The sequence below is a fragment of the Aotus nancymaae genome, unplaced genomic scaffold (assembly GCF_030222135.1).
Source record: "Aotus nancymaae isolate 86718 unplaced genomic scaffold, 86718_ANA_hifiasm-v0.15.2.pri h1tg000029l, whole genome shotgun sequence".
Classification (NCBI taxonomy): domain Eukaryota; kingdom Metazoa; phylum Chordata; class Mammalia; order Primates; family Aotidae; genus Aotus; species Aotus nancymaae.
Window position 1 is genome coordinate 6,730,251 of NW_026988442.1, and position 25,782 is coordinate 6,756,032.

General features: G+C 45.1%; 1 pseudogene; it reads right to left on the minus strand.

Annotated features, from left to right (window-relative positions):
- Window positions 1–12,276: 12,276 nt before the first annotated feature.
- On the minus strand, window positions 12,277–12,918 carry LOC105719347 (protein BEX1-like; annotated as a pseudogene).
- Window positions 12,919–25,782: the final 12,864 nt, after the last annotated feature.

Consider the following 25,782-nt stretch of genomic DNA (forward strand, 5'->3'; position numbering starts at 1 on the left):
CTCTCCAGTTGCTTCAGCTGTTCTGCATATGATGGAAATTTCAGATTCATTGCCACTCTGGTGGGTCTCTTGGATGAGCTTCATGTGGCATATACCAGAGGCACTTCTGTTCTGCTAGGAATTGTGAGGTGCTAGAGGTACAACAGGAAAAAATAGGACTTGGGTAGTTTGTGCTGCAAACTAGCAGCCACATATTGGCCTGCATTTGAGGATTGATTGATTGATTTGATTTGATTTGATTTATTTTAATAGAGACGGGGTTTCACCATGTTGGCCAGGCTGGTCTCGAACTCCTGACCTCAGGTGATCCGCCCATCTCGGCCTCCCAAAGTGCTAGGATTACAGGCATGACCACCGTGTCTGGCTGAGGATTTACTTTTTTGATTTAATTGTTCCATTTTATTTTCTTACCAGCTATCTCCAAGAAGTGCACATTTTGTTTCTAAAAAGTGAAATGTTCACATGATCTTGATTTTGGACTTCTCTTGAAAAATCAGGTAGTCCTTCATTACTGAGAGGCTCCAGCCAACTAGAGCAAGGTAGTGAAAGCTTTAGCTCAGCAGCATTCTCCAGTTCTCCAAAGTTTCTACCACTCTGCTACTTTTAGATCCAGCATTCTAATTTTACTCACTAAGGGCAAAGACTATGTCTTAAACCCTCCCACAAAGCCTAGCACAGTGCTTGTCAGCACTTAAGTTTGTCAAATGAAGAGCTGGAATCTTGTGTGCATTTCCATCCCAGGACACTGTTCCTTTGAGGTATGGACAGGTAGGTGAGTACCATTTACTTCAGACTTTCTAAATGGCCGTCCGCCAGCTGCCTAGCAGGCCAGCTACTCTTCAAACAGTTGGTGCTGCCTGGTTAGTCATGCCTCTACCTGGCACCCTCTGCCCAGGCCAACGAGCCCAGTTAACGGCCTACCTGTACCAGCTGGCACAGGAGAGCCTCCTGCCAGTGGTATATGATAAGGGAACCTGGTAGAGGGATAATAACACAGCACTGACTTTCTGCTTACCTTCGAAGGGTGATACACCAATCAATGCACCTTAGTTGCCTTGATTTTTCATTAAATTCCAATCCTGAGGCTTCTTTCCTAGATTTGGCCCCATAGGCTCCTGGCCTCACAGGTATGTAGTTCAGTGATGTGACCTGTTTCCTTATCTTCTAAAGTGGTGATAAAACAATTCCTACCTTACAAGGTGATTGTAAGGACTCAATAAAAACAGTTCCAGATGGTGGTTCACACAGAGCCTGGCCCAAAGTAAGCTGCCGTTTAAGAAAATAAAGAGGATCACTGCTTTGACTTCAGGGAGCAGAGCCTGGGATGAGGCAGAGGTGGAGGGGAAAGAGACCATCTGTTATCGTAGTGCCATCCTGAACCTGCTGTTTCATGGCAGAACCACCCCAGAGCCAGCGGCAGGGGGCGAGGGTTGATTGTCTGCCCAGCCCAGGCATGGCTGCTCTTCCTGACAGCTGCCAGTGGAGGGTGTGAGGAGGTCTCAGGCCCCTGCCCCTTTGCCAGCATGCAGCTGGGCCTGGAAGGCTGTGTGCTCCAATCCTCTGGAAAAGGCGAAAGACCATGCAGGGAAATCCTTGAAAACAAGGTTTTGCAGCTGGAGTGCCATCAGATCACCTCTCATGGAGCTTGTTTTTCCTCTCCCTATTTTTTCATCTCCCTTTTCACCTCCCCTCAGTCTTGCTCCTTGGTACTCAAATGCAGTCTGGTCTGTGGACCAGCAGCATCAACATCACTTGGGAACTTTGAAATGCAGAATCTTGGGTTCCTCTCCTAAATCAGTATCTGCATTGTAGCAAGATCCCTACATGTAAAGACCCCTACCTGTTAGTTGCATGTCAGTGTCAGAAGCTCTGGCTGATGGGGGCCCACTTTCCCTCCTAGTCCATCTTCTCACTTTGAGACTGGACCTCCTCAGGCAGTGCCAATGGGTGGCCCTGGGGGTGGGGGCACTTAGAAAGTATAATCCCTCCTCTTTGATCCACTATTATTCTCTAGCTAAGACAACAACTCCCAAAGTCTGCAGAAGCTTCATAGAAATGGCAGAGAAACAGTGCAGTAAGACTGTGAAGATTTTTGTGATCAGTGAAAAATCAAAACAGAAGTCCCAAAGATGAGGAGGGTTGATGGCAGGAGTGGAACATGCTTCAGTGCCCTGAAGGCCCAGGGAAGGGGACAATGTATAATTTATGACCTAATGAGAGGCAGTATAGGTTTTCTTTCTGTCTCTGTGTGAGGCAGGCCTGGTGGCTCAGGAGTTTATTCCAAACGATTGAAGTGCTAACTTGCCTCCATTCTTTTGTTTCTCTCACTAACACAAGAGTAGCCACCTAGAAAATGCTCCAATCTGCGGGTTAAAGTTTCTTGGCCAAGATGCTAATCCTTCAAGAGAGTTTTCTCTAGAATTAATGTCTACAGACTGTGTACAGTGGTTCACACCTATAATCCCAGCACGTTGGGAGGCTGAGGTGGGCAGATCATGAGGTTTGGAGTTCAATACCAGCCTAGCCAACATAGTGAAACCCCGTCAATACTAAAAATACAAAAATTAACCGGGTGTGGTGGCACACGCCTGTAGTCCCAGCTACGCAGGAGGCTGAGGCAGGAGAATCACTTGAACCTGGGAGGTGGAGGTTGCTGTGAGCCAAGACCATGCCATTGCACTCCAGCCTTGGTGACAGAGTGAGACTCCATCTTGAAAAAAGGAAAAAAAAAAAGAATGTCTACAGAGTTTGCCCTGAGACCACCATCCTTTTGCTCCACAGTTGAAATAATGGCAGCAACAAAATCACCACAGCCTGGGAGGGTTTGTGGCCTGGTAGAGTTGAAGGAAAGCAGTGCCCCTTTGCCTGTAGTTACAAGGAGATGACTTGCATTGGGAAATAGAAGGTGCCCATGAGGAACCTGGGCAGTAAGACCAGCTGTCCCTGTAGCTGTGATCAGAAAAGTTTAAGACTTAGCTTACTGATGGCACTGGGCATGGTGGCGCACACCTGTAGTCCTAGCTACTTAGGAGGCTGAGGTGGGAGGATCCCTTGAGGCCAACGGTTCAGGACCAGCCTGGGCAGCAGATCTACAAAAAAAAAATTTTTTTTAATTAGCCAGGTGTGGTGATGTGTGCCTGTAATCCTAGCTACCCAGGAAGATGAGGTGGGATCAGTTGAGCCCACGGTTTGAAGCTACAGTGACCTATGATGGTCCACTGGACTCTAGCCTGGGCAACAGAGTGAGGTCTCATCACTTAGAAAAAAAAAAGCTCACTGATCGAATTTGTTCATAGCTCCAAGTTTCCCCTTCTTCGGGATATCAGAGTTATTTTGAAGTATTTTACTTTTTTTTTTTTTTTTTCCCGAGACGTAAAAAAGTATTTTACGTTTTTTTTGTTTTTTTTGTTTTTTTCCGCTCTTGTTACCCAGGCTGGAGTGCAATGGCGCGATCTCGGCTCACCACAACCTCTGCCTCCTGGGTTCAGGCAATTCTCCTGCCTCAGCCTCCCGAGTAGCTGGGATTACAGGCACGCATCACCATGCCCAGCTAATTTTTTGTATTTTTAGTAGAGACGGGGTTTCACCATGTTGACCAGGATGGTCTCGATCTCTTGACCTCGTGATCCACCCTCCTCGGCCTCCCAAAGTGCTGGGATTACAGGCGTGAGCCACCGCGCCCGGCTATTTTACGTTTTTTATAGCTTTGATAAACGGGACCTTTTAGGCTGGGTGTGTTAGCTCACGCCTATAATCTCAACACTTGGGGAGGCCAAGGCGGGCGCATCACTTGAGGCCAGGAGTCCAAGACCAGCCTGGCCAACATGCGAAGCCTGTGTCTCTGAAAAATACAGAAATCAGCTGTATTAGTGGCATACCCCTGTAATCCCAGCTAGTTGGGTAGCTGAGGCATGAGAATCACTTGAACCTGGGAGGTAGAAGTTGCAGTGAGCCAAGATGGTACCACTACATTCCAGCCTGGGCAACAGAGCAAGACTCCATCGCAAAATAAATAGACCAGGTGCAGTGGCTTATGCCTGTAATCCCAGCACTTTGTGAGGCACTCCAGCCTGGGTGACAGAGCAAGTCCATCTCTAAATAAATAAATGGGCCAAGCACAGTGGCTCATGGAAGATTCCATCGCTCTTTTTTTCTTTCTTTTTTTTTTTAAGATGGGGGTTTTGCTCTTGTTCCCCAGGCTGGAATGCAATGGTGCAATCTCGGCTCACCACAACCTCCACCTCCCAGGTTCAAGCGATTCTCCCACCTCAGCCTCCCTAGTAGCTGAGATTACAAGCATGTGCCACCACGCCCAGCTAATTTTGTACTTTTAGTATAGATGGGGTTTCTCATGTTGGTTAGGCTGATCTTGAACTCCCAAACTCAGGTGATCCGCCCGCCTCGGCCTCCCAAAGTGCTGGGATTATAGGCATGAGCCACTGTGGCCAGCCAAGACTCCATCTCAAAATAAATAAGTAGGCCAGGTGCAGTGACTCATGCCTGTAATCCCAGCCATTTGGGAGGCTGAGGCAGGCAGATTGCTTGAGCCCAGGAGTTCAAGACCAGTCTGGGCAACATGCCAAAACCCCATCTCTACAAACAATACAAAAAAAATTAGCCAGGTATGGTGGCATACACCTGTAGTCCCAGCTACTATGAAGGCTGAGATGGGAGGATAGCTTGAGCCCAGGAGGTAGAGGTTGCAGTGAGTCACAGTTGTGCCACCGCTCTCCAGCCTGGGTGACATAGTGAGACCCTCTCTCTACAAAATAGTAAAATATAAAATAAAATGGATTTTTTTGATTCGTGTTTTTCTTTGAATAGTTCTTTGTTAATATATAGAAACATTACTAATTTTTATATGTTGCTTTTGCTTCCTACAACTTTAGTTTTGACAGGTTTTTAGTGGTGTCTTTAGGGTTTTCTATTTATAAGATCATGCCATCTGTAAATACGAGACAGTTTTACTTCTTCACTTCTAATTTGGAGGCCTATCATTTCTTTTTCTCGCCTAATTCTCTGGCTAAGGTTTCCATTACTATGTTGAATGTAAGTGGTGAGAGTGGGGACCTTGTCTTGTTCCTGATCTTAGTGGAAGAGCTTTCAGCTTTGTACCATTAAGTATGTTCACTGCAAATGTCATACAAGGTAAATTTCAAGGTATATCGAAGTACGTTCCTTCTATACCCAATTTGTTGAGAGTTTTTACCATGAAAGGGTGTCAGATTTTCTCTCTTCTGCATCTATTGAGATGATCATGTGATTTTTGTCTTTCATTCTCTTAATGTGTGTATCACATTTACTGATATGCATATGTTGACCCTGGGATGTCAGAAAATGTCAAGTATTTTCCCCATTTAACGGGGAGTGAAACCACAGTGAGATCAAAAGCACCATGGATTGATGCTGGCCCAGGATCAAGGACTCCTCCTCGTTCTGAACATCAATTCAAGAAGATCTTCCACTGGTATTTTTCTCCCTGGTGTTTTTATCTCCCCACCTCCAGCAAGGGGTAAGAAACTAATCTCTCTCTGCCAGTCTTATCAGACTGGCAGTAAAAGAAGTTCAACATCTCAGTGTATGGAGATTAGGATTTTGCAATCTAGGAAAAAAAAGGAGGCAGGCACAAAGTCTAGAAAGTCACATAGGATGTTGGCAGAGTAGACCCATGTTTATATACCAAGTCCCAGGTGACCAAATGAACATTAAACAAATGAACGTTAACCAAAAAACATTTCCTAGACTTTGCAATCTGGGAGAAAAAGAAGGCAGGCACAAAGTCTAGAAAGTCACATAGGGTGTTGGCAGAGTAGACGCACGTTTATGTACCAAGTCACAGGTGACCAAATGAACATTAAACAAATGAACATTAACCAAAAAACATTTCCTCTACTTTGCAATCTGGGAGAAAAAGAAGGCAGGCACAAAGTCTAGAAAGTTACATAGGGTGTTGGCAGAGTAGACACACGTTTATGTACCAAGTCACAGGTGACCAAATGAACATTAAACAAATGAACATTAACCAAAAAATATTAAAACAAATGAACGTTAACCAAAAAAGTAGACCACAGAGCTTTGAATGCAGCTCTATCTTGATGTACTTAGGTTCTCCAAATGTCTTAACTATTATCAGTGACAGCTTTAATCTAACCTTGGTTTTTATCTCCAGACTTTGATTTAAATTTGCATATCAAGTCACCTTGAATTCGGCCTTTATCCATGAAATATTTTGGGGGCATCTACTATGAACATAGCTTTGACAGGCATCAAAAAGGAATTGTCCACCATGCCCATCCTCCAGAATTTTGCAATATACTTATGTAGAAATAGATCCATATTTGAAATAACTGAACAAATATAATATTAATAAATGAGTACAGTCAGCCCTTTGTATGCTTGGGTTCCAAATCTGAGATTCATATTTTTTATCGTATCTAGATAAAAAATATTTGGGAGAAAAAATAACAAAAACAGCTGGGCAAGGTGGCTCACACCTGTAATCCCAGCACTTTGAGAGGCCAAGGTGGGTGGATCACATGAGGTCAGGAGTTCAAGATCAGCCTGACCAACATGGTGAAACCCATCTCTACTACAAATACAAAAATTAGTTGGGCATGGTGATGCATACCTGTAATCCCAGCTATTCAGGAGGCTGAGGCAGGAGAATCGCTTGAAGCCAGGAGGCAGAGGTTGCAGTGAGCTGAGATCATACCATTGTACTCCAGCCTGGGCAACAAGAGTGAAACTCCATCTCAAAAAAAAAGAGTTAAAAAATAACAAAAAAATCCTTACAAAGAATTAAAAAATTAGCTGGGCTCTGTGGCCCATGCCTGAAGTCCCAGCTACTTGGAAGGCCTAGGTGGGAGGTTCACTTGAGTCCCAAGAGTTCAAGGCGGCAGTGAGCCATGATCTCGCCACTATACTTCAGCCTGGGTGACAGCAAGACCCTGTCTGAAAAAAAATTCAACAAGGCTTATCAAGAAAATCAGTAGTTCTTGGCAACCCTTCTTTCCTCTCTCCCCAGGAAATAACCACCTTCAGTTCTTCCAGATGAATCTTTTAGTATTAACTTTCATCTCCATGTGAAGTATTTATATTACCATTTCACAATTGTTCAGCCTTATCAATTGACTGTATCTGGTGGTGCAGATTTGGCTGCTCTTTAGTCATCCTTTATTACAGACATGTACTTTCAGTCCCTCCATTTGTCCATATAATTGTGTGATATTACTAAGGATATACAAACCCTATTCATAGTTGAGCCAGGACACTTATTATGACTTCTTTTCCTTCTGACACAACTTTTAGTTTTTCATTGGAGTTAATAATCGTGTTCGTTTGCATGATTTTCTGTGTATCTGTCGTAAGTTAAGCCCAAACTGACCCCATTTGTATATATCCTCTAGTCTTCCATCCGTTTCATCTGCAAGAGCTCTCTCCATGCTGCCCTGTCCTCTTCCTGCCCATTGTCCCTCTGACGGGAGGAAGTGACTGTAGTGCCTTCTGGCATCCCACATGACTTCTGATTCTTGGTTCTTCCTTTGTCATCATTTTTCTCTCTGGATGCTTGTAAAATTGTCTTCAGTGTTCTGAAATTTTGCAATGTCATGTCCTGCTGTTGGCCTATTTTTATTCAGCACCCATTACCCATTGTGCCAGGTGCTCTGGGCCCTTTCAGTCTGGAAACTCATGTCTGTTAGTGCTAGGGAATTTTCTGAAATTAATTTATTTGATAATTTATTTCACTCATACCTTGGTTTCCTATTTCTGGAATTTTTTCATTAGATGTTGATCCTTTTCTGTTTTTTGTATTTTTGTCTCTTCCATATTTTGTCTTTCTGATCGCCTTTATGGAAGATTTCCTCAGTTTTTGTCTTCCAACTCCTCTATTATACTTTCTACAACTATTTTTTTTTTAAGACAGTCTCACTCTGTCGCCCAGGCTGGAGTGCAGTGGGGTGATCTCAGCTTATTGCAGCCTTTGCCTCCCAAGCTTAAGCAATTCTGCCTCAGCCTCCCAAGTAGCTGCGATTACAGGCCTGAGCCACCATACCCAGCTAATTTTTGTATTTTTAGTAGAGATGGGGTTTCGCCATGTTGGCCAGGCTGGTCTCAAATTCCTGGCCTCAAAGTGATCTGCCCAACACAGCCTCCTAAAGTCATAGGATTACAGGCTTGAGCCACTATGCCCAGTCTTCTACTCTGTTACTATTTTTTATTACAAAAAAAAAACTTTAAATTTTTATTTTATTTTTATATTGAGATAGAGTCTTCCTATGTTGCCAGGCTGGTTTTGAACTCCTGGGCTCAAATGATTCTCCTGGCCGGGCGCGGTGGCTCACGCCTGTAATCCCAGCACTTTGGGGAGGACAAGGTGGGTGGATCATGAGGTCAAGAGATCGAGACCATCCTGGTCAACATGGTGAAACCCCATCTCTACTAAAAATACAAAAAATTAGCTGGGCATGGTGGCGCGTGCCTGTAATCCCAGCTACTCAGGAGGCTGAGGCAGGAGAATTGCCTGAACCCAGGAGGCAGAGGTTGTGGTGAGCCGAGATTGTGCCATTGCACTCCAGCCTGGGTAACCAGAGCGAAACTCAATCTCAAAAAAAAAAAATGATTCTCCTGCCTTGGCTTCACAACGTGCTAGGATTACAGGCATGAGCCACCACACCCAGCCTGTTACTTGCTATCATGGTTTTAATGTCTAAGGATTCTTTTTTATGTTTTACAGCAATTAATTTTTATTTTGTGACCATAACATTTTTAATCTCAGTATATTATCAACATAAAATAGTCACTTATCAGCACAGCAGTCGGAGTGATCCCTTCAAAATCTATTATACTAAGTTCCCACCCACACTCCAATGAACTTGATGTCATTAACTGTGTCATTCCACCTGCTGCTTGGATCTCCTATCATCGTTTCCTCCTCTACAGTTATTAAACCTGGATCCAGGTTGAACATGGTAGCTTACGCCTATAATAGCAGCACTTTGGGAGGCTGAGTTGGGAGGATGTCTTGAGGCCAGGAATTTGAAAACATCCTGGTCAACACAGTGAGACCCCATCTCTACAAAAATTTTTTTTAATTAAGCCAGGCATGGTGGCATGCACTGGTGGTCCCAGATACTCAGGGGGCTAAGGTAGGAGGATCCTTGAGCCCAGGAGGTAGAGATTGCAGTTAGCTGTGATCATGCTACTGCACTCTAGCCAGGGTGACAGAGTGAGACCTTGTCTCAAAAAGATAAAAAAACACCTGATTGCTTTGCTGTCGCACATCCTTCTGCTGACCTAGCAGAGTTAGGAGACACAGGCACAGCTTCATTTTTCAAATCTCTATCTCCCATGGAAAATGCTGGGTTTTTTTTTTTTCCTTCTTTTTAAGGGAGGTTGGTTTGGATTCATTGTGTTTGAAACCTTTTTTTTTTTTAAGTGTGTCCTGGCCAGGCATGGTGACTCATGCCTGTAATCCTAGCACTTTAGGAGGCCTAGGCGGGTGGATTGCTTGAGGCCAGGAGTTCGAGACCAGCTTGCCCAACATGGCAAAACCCCATCTCTACCAAAAATACAAAAATTAGCCAGGCGTAGTGGTGCGTGCTTGTAATCCCAGCTACTCCACCAAGTGCCTCTTCTTATCGTTACCCAAAGGAGCCTGTTTTTCTCTAATGTCAGGAGTTGTGATACGGGTTTCCTATTTTAATCTTCTAGTCCCAGACCAAAAAAAGCCATACTTTCTTTGGGTGTATTTACCAGATTTAGATGATGAGCTGAGAGTGAAGAAAAGGGCTGGACCCCCAGCTAGGGTAGGGGACAGGAAGCCAGACTCTACCCAGGCCAGGCCAGGGTGGGAGAGGCGAAGGTTACAGATCGCACCACTGCATTCCAGCCTGGGCGATAGAATGACTGTCTTAAAAAAAAAAAAAAGCGCCAGGCGTGGTGGCTCACACCTATAATCCCAGCACTTTGGGAGGCTGAGGCGGGTGGATCACGAGGTCAAGAGATCAAGACCATCCTGGTCAACAAGGTGAAACCCTGTCTCTACTAAAAATACAAAAATTAGTTGGGCATGGTGGCGCACGCCTGTAGTCCCAGCTACTTGGGAGGCTGAGGCAGGAGAATTGCTTGAACCCAGGAGGCGGAGGTTGCGGTGAGCCGAGATCGCACCATAGCACTCCAGCCTGGGTAACAAGAGCGAAACTCCGTCTCAAAAAAAAAAATAAATAAATAAATAAATAAAAAGCATGACGTCTTACTCCTTGAGATTCCTGGAAAGCACCTGGAGTGTACAAAGCACTGGCAAAGACCTAGCAATGATCAGGTTCCAACGTTCAAAACCCTGTGAGTAGTTGATACTCTGGAATGAAGGCTGGAAGGCAAGGTTGTCTATTGTTAAGGAGGGAGACAGCTACTTGTTGAAATCCGGACACAGTTGAGGCTGTGATGGTGTCTCTGTCTTCTAGGGTCAGCCCTGGGTTTTCCTGCGTCATCTTCCAGACTTTGGAAAACAATTGTTGGCCGGGCACAGTAGCTCATGCCTTTTTTTTTTTTTTTTTTGATAGAGATAGGGTTTCACCAGGCTGGTCTCAAACTCCTGACCTCAGGTGATCCACCCACCTTGGCCTCCAAAAGGTCTGGGATTACAAGCATGAGCCGCCGCACCCGGCCAGCTCATGCCTATAATCCCAGCACGTTGTGAGGCTGAGGCAGGAGGATTGCTTGCTTCCAGGAGTTTGAGACCAGCCTGGGCAAAATAGCACGACATCATCTCTACAAAAAATCAAAAATTATAGCTGAGCATGGCGGTGCAGACCTGTAGTCCCAGCTACTTAGAACGCTGAGGCGAGATGATTGCTTGAGCCTTGGAAGTCAAGACTCCCGTCAGCCATGATCACACTGCTGTACTCAGCCCGGGCAACAGAATGAGACTCTGTATCAAAAAAATAAATAAGAAACTAGCCAGGTGTGGTGGTGTGCACCTGTAGTCCCAGCTACTTGGGAGACTGAGGTGGAAAGATGGCTTAAGCCTAGAAGGTTGAGGCTGCAGTGAGCTGCGATTGTGCCACTGCACTCCAGCGTGAGCAACAGAGCAAGACCCTGCCTCAAAAAAAAAAAAAAAGAATTGTTCATTTAAATATGGGATTAAATTAAGCAAAATATGAAAGACTCCATATTAACAATTTGTCATTGTATTATTCCGGGAAAAAAAAAACATGTATAAAAATATATACAGATACCTTTTTTTTTTTTTTGAAACAGTCTCACTCTGTCCCCCAGGCTGGAGTGCAGTGGTGCAATCTCTGCTCACTGCAGCCTCCACCTCCCGGGTTCAAGCAGTTTTCCTGCTTTAGCCTCCTGAGTAGCTGGGACTACAGGCACCTGCCACCATGCCCGGTGAGTTTTTGTATTTTTAGTAGATACGGGGTTTCACTATGTTGGCCAGGCTGATCTCGAACCGCTGACCTCAAGTGATCCAGCTGCCTTGGCCTCCCAAAGTGCTGGGGTTACAGGTGTGACCACCATGCCTGGCCAAGACTTTTTTTTTTTTTTCCCAATAGAGATGAGGTCTCACTATGTTGCCTAGGCTGGTCTCAAACTCCTGAACTCAAGTGATCCTCCCACCTTGGCCTCAAAAGTGCTAGGATTACAAGCATGAGCCCCCGCCCCTGGCTGCATATTAAAACCCTTTTCATTGTGAAATAAAATATATATATATATATATATATATATTTTTTTTTTTTTTTTTTTTTTTTTTTTTTTGAGACGGAGTTTTGCTCTTGTTACCCAGGCTGGAGTGCAATGGCGCGATCTCAGCTCACCGCAACCTCCGCCTCCTGGGTTCAGGCAATTCTCCTGCCTCAGCCTCCTGAGTAGCTGGGATTACAGGCATGCGCCACCATGCCCAGCTAATTTTTTTTTTGTATTTTTAGTAGAGACGAGGTTTCACCATGTTGACTAGGATGGTCTCGATCTCTTGACCTCGTGATCCACCCGCCTCGGCCTCCCAAAGTGCTGGGATTACAGGCGTGAGCCACCGCGCCCAGCTTGTGAAATAAAATATATACATGGAAAAGTACACGAACATAAAGGTATAGCTTAAATTATAAACATAGAAGTTCAAGGATGTACCACCTAAGTCAAGAAGCATGACGTGGGCATCTGGACTGATGGAGCAGCCTGTGAGAGGAGCGCCTGTGAGAGGTGACGTGGCAGGTATGGCCTGACAACCACTTGGCTTTCTTTTTTTTTTTTTTTTCCTTTTTAAAGTTGCTTTATTAACTTCACAATGTATAATGAACATCTTTCCATGCAATAGGTAAAATTCTTCTGCTAACGAAAATCTTACAGACTGGGTCAGAAACACAATATTCAATTAGAAGCTGGTAATAGGAAACCCACGTAAACAAGTGACAGGTAAAGGTTTACAACAAGGGCACATCATGAACATGTAAATTTCGAAAGCAGGGGTCTGTCTCTCTAATAAGGATTCAGGGCATAAGGTAAAACTCATCATGATGGTCATGGTGAGGGGGGTCAGTGCTGACAGCCCGCAGACTATGACTCAACTGCTTTTCCCTCAGCTTTTCCATCAGCTGTCTCACCTCCTCCCCAGGCCTTTCCATATTCTCCTCTCTCATCCTGGCCTATGGTTCTCCAAGCCTACGCACCATGTCCCATCTATACTGCAGGATGGGCTGCCTAACGTGGAACCGCCTACGATTTCCTCTAGGCACATAGTATTCACCAGCATCCAAAGGGAGGGCCAAGGGTTCCCCTTTATTAGCAGCTTGCTTCTTTTCTTCCTTTTCTTCATTTTCTTGGTCGGCATTTTCCATGCTGAGATTGTTTAATGCTCGTTTCTCTTTGGACTTCATTACTCCTGGGCCTATCCTTGCGGTCTTCTCCTCCTCCGGATTCTTGCCGCGAGGTGCTCCGCCAGGACACTTAGCCTCGCAGACCTGCTCCGCTTTTCCTGGGGGCGGATGCCAGCCCGCCGAGCTCAGGGCAGTGGGGAACTGGTAGCCAGACGCGAGTGACTACTGCACCGAAGGCTGCATAGCTCTACCACCTGGCTTTCTTATGGCTAAGAGGTTGTAACATGAGGGGCCTGTGGAGAGGATGCAGGCAGGTGAGATGCTGGAGAGCCCTTTATGTCATGGAAAAGAGCCTGGCCTCCTGTCCCCTACTCTGGCTTGGGGTCCAGCCCTTCTCTTCACTCTTAGCTCATCATATAAATCTGGTAAGTAAGCCCTGGCTTTTCTGTCTGGTACTAGAAGATTAGAACAGGAAACCCATATCACAACTCTTGACACCAGAGAAAAACAGGCTCCTTTGGATAAAGATGAAAAGAGGAACTTGGCTCATGAAAAGATTCAGGAGGCCAGTCCCAGTGGCTCACTGTAATCTCAGCACTTTGGGAGGCCAAGGCGAGCAGATCACTTGAGGTCAGGAGTTTTGAGACCAGCGTGGCCACTGTGGTGAAACCCCATCTCTACTGAAAATACAAAAATTAGCCGGGCGTAGTGGCATGCGCCTTTAATGCCAGCTATTTGGGAGGCTGAGGCATGAGAATTACTTGAATCAAGAAGGCAGAGGTTGCAGTGAACCGAGGTCATGCCACTGCACTCCAGCCTGAGTGACAGAGTCAGACTCTGTCTCAAAAAAAAAAAAGATTCGGGAACAGGAAAAAAAAAAATGGAACAGGAGAATTGGAGGAGAGTTGCTACCAGCAACAGGAGAAACTTGTACAAAAAGAAGATTCGTACCTATGGTGAGATCAGAGAGGATGCTGGAGGGGGCCATCGGGAGTCCAAGGATACAACTTTCAGATGAAATTCTGGATTCAGGGATAAACACTCAGATAACAGAAGATTAGGTACAACCTTATGTGTGAGTTAAAAAATGGAAATGAAATGGACTTTTAAAAATAAAATACAGGCCAGGCGCTGTGGCTCACGCCTGTAATCCCAGCACTTTGGGAGGCTGAGATGGGTGGATCATGAGGTCAAAAGATCGAGACCATCCTGGTCAACATGGTGAAACCCCGTCTCTACTAAAAATACAAAAAATTAGCTGGGCATGGTGGCGCGTGCCTGTAATCCCAGCTACTCAGGAGGCTGAGGCAAGAGAATCGCCTGAACCCAGGAGGCGGAGGTTGCAGTGAGCCGAGATCGCTCCATTGCACTCCAGCCTGGGTAACAAGAGCGACACTCCATCTCAAAAAAAATAAATAAATAAAATAAAATAAAATAAAATACAAATTACTAAAATTGACTCAGGAAGAAATCAAATAAATATTGGAATAAACCAACTAACTCTGGAGGATAGGAAAAGGGTCACCAGGGATCTTATGTTTCATCAACAGTGGACTGGATCAATTAAACACAGACAGATACAACATGGAATGTTATGGGGCTGGGAGTGGTGGCTCACACCTATGATCCCAACACTTTGGGAAGCCAAGTTGGGAGGATCACCTGAGGTCGGGAGTTTGAGGACCAGCCTGACCAACTGGAGAAACCTTGTCTGTATTAAAAATACAAAATTAGGCCGGGCGTGGTGGCTGACGCCTGTAATCCAGGCACTTTGGAGGCCAAGGCGGGCGGATCACCTGAGGTCGGGAGTTCAAGACCAGCCTGACCAACGTGGTGAAACCCCGTCTTTATTTTATTTAAAAAAAAAAAAAACAAAATTAGCTGGGCATAGTGGCACATGCCTGTAATCCCAGCTACTCAGGAGGCTGAGGCAGGAGAATTGCTTGAACCCGGGAGATGGAGGTTGCGGTGAGCCGAGATCACGCCATTGCACTCCAGCCTGGGCAACAAGAGCGAAATTCCATCTCAAAAAAAAAAAAAGTACATTCAAACTTCACCTATAAATATTGATTTTAAGATTTTAAATAAATTATAGTAAGATAAAATCAAGCTGTGGATTAAAACAAATAGGCAAAGTCAAAGGTATATTAAGGAAATCTGTGTGTACTTGATTGCCCTAATAGGTTGAAGGAGAAAAATCATATGACTGTCTTAATAGAAATCAGGAAAACCGTCAGATGAAATTCATAATCTATTCCTGATTTTATAAAAAGTATATTAAAACTCCCTAGCTGGGTCTTTCTTCTCAGAATTCCCTTCTTTCTCAATAGAGAGAGAGCTGTTTTTCTTACTCTTTCTTCTATTAAACCTCTGCTTCTAAAAAAAAGAAAATCTCCCTAGCCAACTTCAAAAAGATGGGCATGAACATCATTAAGAATATGAAGAGGCCGGGCGCGGTGGTTCACACCTGTAATCCCAGCCCTTTGGGAGGCCGAGGTGGGTGGATCACGAGGTCAAGAGATCGAGACCATCCTGGTCAACATGGCGAAACCCCGTCTTTACTAAAAATACAAAAAAAAAAATTAGCTGGGCATGATGGCGCGTGCCTGTAATCCCAGCTACTCAGGAGGCTGAGGCAGAAGAATTGCCTGAACCCAGGAGGCGGAGGTTGCGGTGAGCCAAGATCGTGCCATTGCACTACAGCCAGCCTGGGTAATAAGCGAAACTCCGTCTCAAAAAAAAAAAGAATATGAAGAATTAGGCTGGGTGTGGTGTCTCATGCCTGTAATCCCAGCACTTTGGGAGGCTGAGGAGGGCAGATCCTCTGAGGTCAGGAGTTCGAGACCAGCCTGGCCAACATGGTGAAACCCCATCTCTACTAAAAATACAAAAATTAGCCAGGCGTGGTGATGCACACCTGTAATCCCAGTTACTTGGGAGGCTGAGGCAGGAGAATCACTTGAACCAGGGAGGTGGAGGTTGCAGTGAGCCGAGATCATGCCATTGCACTCCACCCTGGGTGACAAGAGCAGAAACTCTGTCTCAAAAAACAAGAAAAAAAAAGAATCACAAATGCCATAACTAACAATAAAATATCAAATGCATTTTCACTAAAATCAGAAACAAGGTAAAAATGTCCACTAACATCTGTCATTTTTTTTTTTTTTTTTTTGTCACTTAATGTCAATGCCTGCAGAACGGAGGAGCATCTGACTCTTGAGTGTCCCCACTGGCAAAGATGTATTTTGTTTTGTCTAGACCCTGGGTACTGGTGATACAGGTAGCTGTGGTTTTGTTCCCTGTTCTCAGCTATGAACATGCTTCTGATCTGTGTCTCTCAGCTCCTTCTGCACCCCATTTGGGAATGTGGGAGCTTTAGGTGGTATGTGTGCCTACTTTGTGGGAATATTCAAGGTTCTATGCTGTATTTGGGCTCCTTCTGGACACACATCAAATTGTTCTGCTGCTCCAGCCCATGCCGGGGTGCCTGAGAACCATGTGGGCTGCCAGACCCAGCTGCCCTGCTGTGCCCATAGCCTTTTCACTGTCTTGCCACTTCCCAGACTCTACTTAGAAAAAGGGCATGGATCCCTTCAGATTCCAGCTTTCTAGTTGGTCAAGGATATCTTTTGTTCTCCTGCTGGCAGCTTGCCTCTTCCATCCCCCACCACCCACTTAGAGCAATTTTTTGGGCTTCTAAAAAAGGAGACAAGATGCAGGGACACATCTCAGATTCAAAGCCACGTGCTTCTCTCTAACTCTCCTCTTTCTCCGCATCAAGAGACTTCTAGTTAAAGAAGCACTTACCAGACTGGGTGCAATGGCTCACGCCTGTAATCCCAACACTTTGGAAGGCCGAGGCAGGCGGATCACAAGGTCAGATCAAGAACATCCTGGCTAACGTGGTGAAACCCATCTCTACTAAAATACAAAAAAAAAAAAAATTAGCCGGGTGTGATGGTGCGTGCCTGTAGTCCCAGTTACTCAGGAGGCTGGGGCAGGAGAATCCCTTGAACCTGGGAGACAGGTTACAGTGAGCCAAGATTGCACCACTGCACTCCAACCGGGTGACAGAGCAAAAGTCCATCTCAAAAGAAAAAAAAAGAAGCACTTATCAACGTATGATGGAAGACCAGTTTTGTTTTACTTCCAATTGTCATGAATTAATCTGTTTGGCCTATATACTGTTGAATGAGATGAGTCACCCAATCATGCACTTGGATATTGTGGCAACATCATATTGCTATAACAGCTGCTAAATATTTGTTCTTAATACCTGTACTTAACTTATCATGGACACTAACAGATAGTTCATGGATCAGCAGGAGTCCAGGGTATAGAGTCTCACTGGCCTCATTTGCTATTTCAAGACTTTAGAAACTAAACATTTCAAGAATTTGACTTCCTTTTTCTACATTCTGCTGTGTCATTCTTTTCCTATGCAAGTAGGCACTGAACACCCTGGCTGCTGCCAGTCTGGAGAGAAGCAGTCATGGGGTCACAGAAAATAGTGGAAATGAAAATATATCAATCAGTTAACACAGCAACTTTCAGTCTTCCTGCAGAAATGAGAAGTATGAAATCAGTACAAAGAGAAAAAGGAAGAAAGAATGAGAAAGTAATCTTAGTTTGTGAACGCTTTCATTGCAACTTAAAAAAATGAGAATTTTTCTTTTTTTTCCTGGTCTCTATATTAAGGGCACAGAGATTTTTTTCAAATGCTATTTGCACTAATAAGAGAGTTCAGCAGCAGGATAGATGGTTACAAATAATATCAAAATTGAGAGAACTTCTACTCTACTAGAGTAACATTTAGGAACATGGTCTCATTCACAATAAGTATAAAACAAAATACTTGAAGATCAAATTAATAAGAAGTTACTGAATATAGTAACCTGGCTTTTACTAGTTTAATAAAATAATATTTTTAAGTATCTCAGTAAGATGTTATGATTTTTTTTCAGACAAAAACTATGCAGTTTTTTAAACTAAAAATACAAAAATTAGCCAGGTGTGGGGTTTGTACCTGTAGTCCCAGCTACTCAGGAGGCTGAGGCAGGAGGATTACCTGAGCCTGGGAGCCAGAGGTTGCAGTGAGCTGAGATCGAGCCACTGCATTCCAACCTGAGCAACAGAGCAAGACCTTGTTTCAAAAAAGAAAAGAGAGAAATAAGGCTTTCCAATATTTTTCTTCTTTTTTAAAAAATTTCAGTGAATTTCAGTCATTCAGTGACCATTCTCCCAGGGGCTGGAAAGATTATTTCATTACACAAGTAAAAGCTGGGTGCAGTGGGCAGGCACCTATAATGCCAGCTGACGTGGGAAGATCACTTGAGCTGAGGAGTTGGAGGCTACAGTGATCAATAATTGTGCCACTGCACTCCAGCCTCGGTGACAGAGCAAGACTGTCTCTAAAAACTAAACAAAAACCCAATGTCTCAATATTATAAATAAATGCAACTTCATCTACAAATGCAATTCCATTCTAGTCAAAATCATAAAGAAGGAATTGGGGGATTTGACAAATTGATTCTGAAATCTATCTAGAAATAAAAGATTAAGATAATAGCTAAAATGGCTGGGTGAGGTGGCTCATGCCTGTAATCCTAGCACTCTGGGAGACTGAGGTGGGAGGATCATAAGGTCAGGAGTTCAAGACCAACCTGGCCAACATAGTGAAACCCTGTCTCTACTAAAAAAACAAAAATTAGCTGGGCATGGTGGCATGCACCTGTAGTCCCAGCTACTCAGGAGGCTGAGGCAGGAGAATCGTTTGAACCCAGGAGGCTGAGGTTGCAGTGAGCAGAGACCACACCATTGCACTCCAGCCTGGGCAACAGAGCAAGGCTCCATCTCAAAACAAAACAAAACAAAATAAAAGATAATAGCCAAAAAAAAAAAAAAAAAAAGGTAAAAGGAGAATCTGACATTACTTAACTTCTTTGGTATTAAATGATATTATAAATCAGGTTTGGTGTCTCGGGCCTATAGTCCCACTACTCAGGAAGCTGAGGCAGGAGGATCCCTTGAACCCAGGAGATCAAGGCCAGCCTGGGCAACATAGCAAGACTGTAAAACAATGAAATGTTTTTATTGTCTCTAAAACAATAAAATAAAATGGCATTATAAAGCTACAGAAATTAAGGCTGGGCACAGTGGGTCACGCCTGTAATCCCAGCACTTTGGGAGGCTGAGGAGGGCAGATCCTCTGAGGTCAGGAGTTCGAGACCAGCCTGGCCAACATGGTGAAACCCCGTCTCTACTGAAAATACAAAAATTAGCTGGGCGTGGCGTTGTGCACCTGTAGTCCTAGCTACTCGGGAGGCTGAGGCAGGAGAACCATTTAAACCCGGGAGGCAGTTGCAGTGAACCAAGATCGCGCCACTGCACTCCAGCCTGGGCGACAGAGCGAGACTCCATCTCAAAAAAAAAAAAAAAGCTACAGAAATTAAATCAGGGTGATTCTGCATAGGCATTGAAAGAAAAATCAGTGGAACAGAAACACTATGCAGAAAGTTTTGCATATTATAAATGGGCATTAAAATCACCAGAAAAAGGTTGGCTTGTTTAATAAATAGTGTTGGAATAACGAATGTAGGCTGGGCCCGTTGGTGCATGCCTGTACTCCCAGATACTTGGGAGGCTGAGGCAGGAGGATTGCTTCAGCCCAGGAGGTTGAGGCTGCAGGGAACCATGATCACACTACTGCAGTCCAGCCTGGGCAACAGAGCAAGATTCTGTGTCTTAGATAAACACAGAAAAACAAGTGGCCCAGTTCTCTGGGCTTATGTTTGTATTGAACTTCTTCTCTTAAAGGAGGGTGTCGCCCCGTGACTTGCCTTGGCGAGGAAATGTGAGTTCAAGCAGTATGTGTCATTTCTGAGTAGAGGCTCTAACCACCAGTGCGTCATTTCCCTTGTTTCACTTTCCCTCCGCCACAGTCCTAGAGGGATGATGATGCTCAACAGAGCCCCCAGTTGACCCGGCATAAACAGGAAGTGTGAGAGTAAAGTACACCTTTGTTGTTTTAAGCCACTGGATTTGGGGGTTTCTGTCATGCAGCATACCCCAGCCTACCCTGGATGATAGAGTCTCTATCTCATATTTCATACCTGTTAAAGGAAAAACAAGAAAATTAGAAACATGAATCATTAGCATTTGCTGGGAGTATCTGTGCTTCCAAAGAGGGTGATAGGGAGAAGGCATTGCCTATTCAAAAGAATGAGGGACCAGCTACCTAACTTGTAACTTGTGAGGCCCAGTGCAAAATGAAAATGCACAGGCCCTTGTTTAAAAACGGATTAAAAACTTCTAGAGGGTGACAACAGAGCATTGAATCAAACACCGAGTCCCTCTAAGCATGGGTCGCTGTGCAACTACACAGGTCACACCCCCCAGGAAACCATGAAGCATCCCTGGCTGTGTGTAATTGACGTGTCTACATCCTCCCTTTCCTCCTGGACCAGTTTCTACTGCTCTGCCTCAGATTATACTTCCAAAGGGCAATGAGGTTGGTGTCTGTGTGTCATTCATGAAGCCTTGATGCAAATGTCACCTCAGTGAAGCTAAGCCCCCATGCCCAATGCTACTTATCTCTGATCCTGATTAAGTTTTCTTCTTAATACCACCATCTATCATAGTACATGTTTCACAAATTTATCTTATTTACAACTATTTCCCCTAGTAAGATGGAATCCAGAAGGGCACAGATTTTTTTTTTTTTTTTTTTGAGATGGAGTCTCACTCTGTTGCCCAGCCTGGAGTGCAGTGGCGCAATCTTGGCTTACTGCAACCTCTGCCTCCCGGGTTCAAGCAGTTCTCTTGCTTCAGCCTCCCAAGTAGCTGGGACTACAGGCACTCACCACCACTGATGGCTAATTTTTATATTTTCAGTAGAGATGGGGTTTCATTATATTGGTCAGGCTGATCTCAAACTCCTGACCTCAAGTGATCCTCCTGCCTCAGCTTCCCAAAGTGCTGGAATTACAAGCGTGCACCACCATGTACAGCTAATTTTTGTATTTTTAGTAGAGATGGGGTTTTGCCATGTTGGCCAGGCTGGTCTCAAATTGCTGACCTCAGATGATCCACCTGCCTCAGCCTCCCAAAGTGCTGGGATTACAGGCGTCAGCCACTGCACCTGGCCAAGGACACAGATTTTTGTCTGTTTTGGTCACTGTGTAACCTCAACATTTAGGATAGCCTGTCAGATAGCTGAGATTCAGTAAATATTTGTTTTTTGGGGTTTTTGTTGTTGTTGTTTTTGAGACAGGGTCTTGCTCGGTTGGCCAGGCTGGAGTACAGTGGCATGATCTGAGGTCACTGTGGTCTCTATTTCCTGAGCTCAAACGACCCTCCCACCTCAGATTCCCAAGTAGCTGGGACTACAGGTGCATGCCACCACATCCAGCTAATTTTGTTTGTTTTTTGTAGAGATAGGGTCTCACTGTGTTGCCCAGGCTGATCTTGAACTCCTGGGCTCAAGCAATCCTCCCTCCTTGGTCCCTCAAAGTACTGGGATTACAAGTGTGAGCCACTGCACCCTGCCAATATTTGTTGAAAGAATGTATAAATGAATTTAAAGACTATCAATCAGCCAAGCACAGTGGCTCACACCTATAATCCCAGCACTTTGGGAGGCCGAAGCAGGTGATCACCTGAGGTCAGGAGTTTGAGACCATCCTGGCCAACATGGTGAAACCCCATCTCTACTAAAAATACAAAAATTAGCCGGGCATGGTGGCATGTGCCTGTAGTTCCAACTACTCCAGAGGCTGAGGCAGGAGAATCACTTGAACCCAGGAGTCAGAGGTTGCAGTGAGCCAATGTCGCACCACTGCACTCCAGCCTGGCGACAGAGCCAGACTCTGTCTCAAAAAAATAATAATAAAATTTTAAAAATAAAAGAAGCAATAAATTGTTTTTATTATTTTTATTTTTCTATAAACACAGGGTCTTAATATGATACCCAGACTGGTCTCAAACTCCTGGGCTCAAGAAATCCTCCCACCTGAGTCCCAAAGTGTTGGGATTATAAGTATGAGCCCCTACAACCAGCCAGCAATAAAAAAATTTTAAAAAACATTAAATTTACCATCTTAATCATTTTTAAGTGCGCAGTTCAGTAGCGTTAAATATATTCATTTTTAAATGCGCAGTTCAGTAGTGTGAAACAAATCTTTAGAACTTCTTCATCTTGCAGAACTGAAACTCTATACTCATTAAACATTAATTCCCCCTCCCCCTTTCCTCAGAGGAAAATATTCTTTTTGAATCACCTCTATACAGTAAATGGAGCATTCAGGATGTTTAAAGAACTCCCTAAAATAATCTCAAAATAGGGCCACTTCCAAAAAGAGCCAGTAAATCATTCAGGGCTCTTAAGGGTGCAATTTTTTTTAATTCAACTCAAATTGGCTAAGTAGCAAAAAAGAATTTGAGGACTCCTGTACCAGAACAGTCCTCTATCCAGGACTCACATGATGACCAGGGCTAGTTTCTCTTTCTTCCCGACTTGACACTGTCTCTGGATGTGTCTTCTTCACATAGTGGCTGGGTGCAGCACCGGGGTTATGGGCTGTGTAGGTCCTTCCTCAATCACAGCCTTTTGGGTGGGGGTTGATGCTCCCTTACTGCATTGCTGAGAATGGGTGAGCCAATAATTAACCAGGGCAAATTGATTCCAGCTGGTAAAAGGGGAATGGCTGCTAGGGAGATACTGTGATATCTTTTTATGTTATATTATTCAATCATTCAGTATTCAGTGAGTTCCAGTTGCAAAATGATCACCTTGATGAATGTTTGGGATGTGGATCAGGCTGTCCCTGAATCAAAGTTTCAGGTGCCAATGGTTTATTAAAGAAGTGCTCCCAGGAGAAACCTGTAGGGGATGGAGTGACTGGCCTGTAAATTACACCTCCAGGCAAAGGACCTGGGCGATTGTCCTCCCATGCCAGTCTGGCTACTGGTCAGGGAGAAGGGGGAATTCAAAACTCCCAGACACTTCCAGCTCTCCAAGCAGTCACTGAGGCTCCTGGGCCCAAGTTGCCAGCCATTCATGGCAAGCAGACAGGAGGTGGGTGCACAAAGCTTGTCAGACTTTCACGAGTTGAGGCCAGCATGGGCAACATAGTGAGATTCCATCTCTAAAAAAAAAATATCAAAAATAATTTAAAAAAAAAAATGACAGGGGGCCAGGCACAGTGGCTCACGCCTGTAATCCCAGCACTTTAAGAGGCTGAGGCAGGAGGATCACAAGAACAGGAGTTTGAGACCAGCCTGGCCAATATGGTGAAACCCCCCCATCTCTACTAAAAATACAAAAAAAATTAGCCAGGCATGGTGACGCACGCCTGTAATCCCAGCTACTTGGGAGGCAGAGGTTGCAGTGAGCTGAGATCGTGCCACTGGACTCCAGCCTGGGTGACAGAGCGAGACTCCGTCTCAAAAAAAAAAAAAAACCAGGGCTTCCACAGAATTCACTACAAGCCATTACCAGAGATCTGGTATGAAAGCTAGTGCCAGGATGGGTGGGCCAAGGTGGCCGGAAGAGCTGGAGGGGGGCCAAGGCTTGTATCTTGAAAAGAGCCACTGTCAAAAGTGCCCATGCAAAGGCATAAACTGCAGACTTGGCACAGAGAACACCTGGCCATGGGCCTGGAAGAATGCATTGTAGAAAAGAGAAGAGAAATGTGTGGTCTCGAGAGTGAAGAACAGAAAAACTTTTACTCTTCTTTTTTTTTTCTTTTTTTTGAAACACAGTCTCACTGTGTCACCCAGCTGGAGTGCAGTGGTGTAATCTCAACTCACTGCAGCCTCAACCTCCCAGGCTCAAGTGATCCTCCAACCTCCACCTCCAAAGTAGCTGGGACTACAGGCATGCGCCACAGTGCCAACCTAATGTAATCCCAGCCCAAAGAGCTGGGATTATAGGCATGTACCACCATGCCCGGCCTCCTCTACTCTCATATTCTGTAGCTGGGCCTGGGAGTTAAACTGTCAAAAGACAGATTAACAAAAGGAAAGTTTTATTTTGTGTACACATAGGGACTTCATAGAAAGTAAGTGAAAACCTAAAGAAGTGGTTAGATTTGAGAGCTTATATATCATTTTAACAAAGGGTGATAAATTGTGGAGAGACAAAAAAAATGGGTTTGGGCTTCTAGGGGATCTAAATTGTGGGAAAGTAAATATAAGGGGGAAACTATAGATAGGTCAGATAAGGGTTATCTAGTAAGGTTTGTTTATGCAGATTCATCTTGGTACCATCTCCAGTGATAATGGCTTTAAGAGTTATTCTACTCTTTCTGGGAGGCAGAGGAAGACACCTTTACAAATGAAAATTTATGTTCTGCTTTTAGGCAGAAATGGGAGGGGCAGTGATACGGTTTGGATGTGTGCCCCTCCAAATCTCATGTTGAAGTGTTGGAGGAGGGGCCTGGTGGGAGGTGTTCGGGTCAGGGGGACAGATCCCCTGTGAATGGCTTGGTGTCATCTCATAGTAATGAGTGAGCTCTTGCTCTGAGCTTAGGCAAGATCTGGTTGGTCAAAAGTGTGGCATCTCCCCCGGCCTTGCTTGTTCCCACCATGTGACATGCCTGCTCCCGCTTCATCTTCCACTCCCTGAGTCCTCACCAGAAGCTGAGCCCTGGCTGGTACCATGCTTCCTGTACAGCCCACAGAGCCAAATACACTTCTATTCTTTTTTATTTATTTATTTTTTTGAGGTGGAGTCTAGCTTTGTCACCCAGGCTGAAGTGCAGTGGCACAATCTCAGCTCACTGCAACCTCCGACTTTCGGGTTCATGTGATTCTCCTGCCTCAGCCTCCTGAGTGACTGGGATTACAGGCACAGGCCACCACACCAGGCAGATTTTTGTGTTTTTAGTAGAGATGAAGTTTCACCATGTTGGCCAGGCTGAACTCCTGACCTCATGATCTGCCTGCCTCAGCCTCCCAAAGTGCTGGGATTACCAGCGTGAGCCACCGTGACCAGCCTATCTCTATTCTTTATAAATTCCCAGCTTCAGGTATTCCTGCAAACACAGTAACACAGGCAGAGAGTTCTTCCTGTGTCTGCTATTTCTTAATTGCCTTCAGTTCAACATAATTCTTGTGCCAGTGTGGCATATTTTGGAATCATTCTTTTTTTTTTTTTTTTTGAGACGGAGTTTCACTCTTGTTACCCAGGCTGGAGTGCAATGGCGCGATCTCGGCTCACTGCAACCTCCGCCTCCTGGGTTCAGGCAATTCTCCTGCCTCAGCCTCCTGAGTAGCTGGGATTACAGGCACACGCCACCATGCCCAGCTAATTTTTTGTATTTTTAGTAGAGACGGGGTTTCACCATGTTGACCAGGATGGTCTCGATCTCTTGACCTTGTGATCCACCCGCCTCAGCCTCCCAAAGTGCTGGGATTACAGGCGTGAGCCACCGTGCCCGGCTCTATTTTGGAATCATTCTGATTCCCTTCAAGGAGGACAGCTTAAGAGTGAACAGGAGAGAGAGGAAGCCGTGGTTCAGTCTCCTCGACTTTGTTGCCTCAACTCCCGTGACCCAAGACTTAGACTAGCCCTTGGGCTTTCCTATCACTGGCCACTGAGCTGTCACCTCGCATCGCCGCTGGTCATCCAGGGCCCAGGCAGCCTTTCCAGTGCAGTCCCTGGTGCCAAGCCTCAGCCACACCCTGGCTCCAGCCCTGCCCTCCAACAGCTCTGACCACACCCTGGTGTCCCAGCCAGTGGCACCAGGCCAGGATACACAGAGAAGTTCCCTCGGTGTGAACCACCAAAGCCAACCCCCAGGGCAGGAAAAATGCGGAACCTCCAGGCCACTCCAACAAGGGCTCCTGGTGCCCACATCCTCTCTCACTGTCTTTGTGTGCTCCACCTTCAGGGCCTTCCTGGTCCTTTCCCACACCTGTGACTTTCAGGAGCATCTTTCTGGAGTTTCTGGAGCTGCTGTGTAAG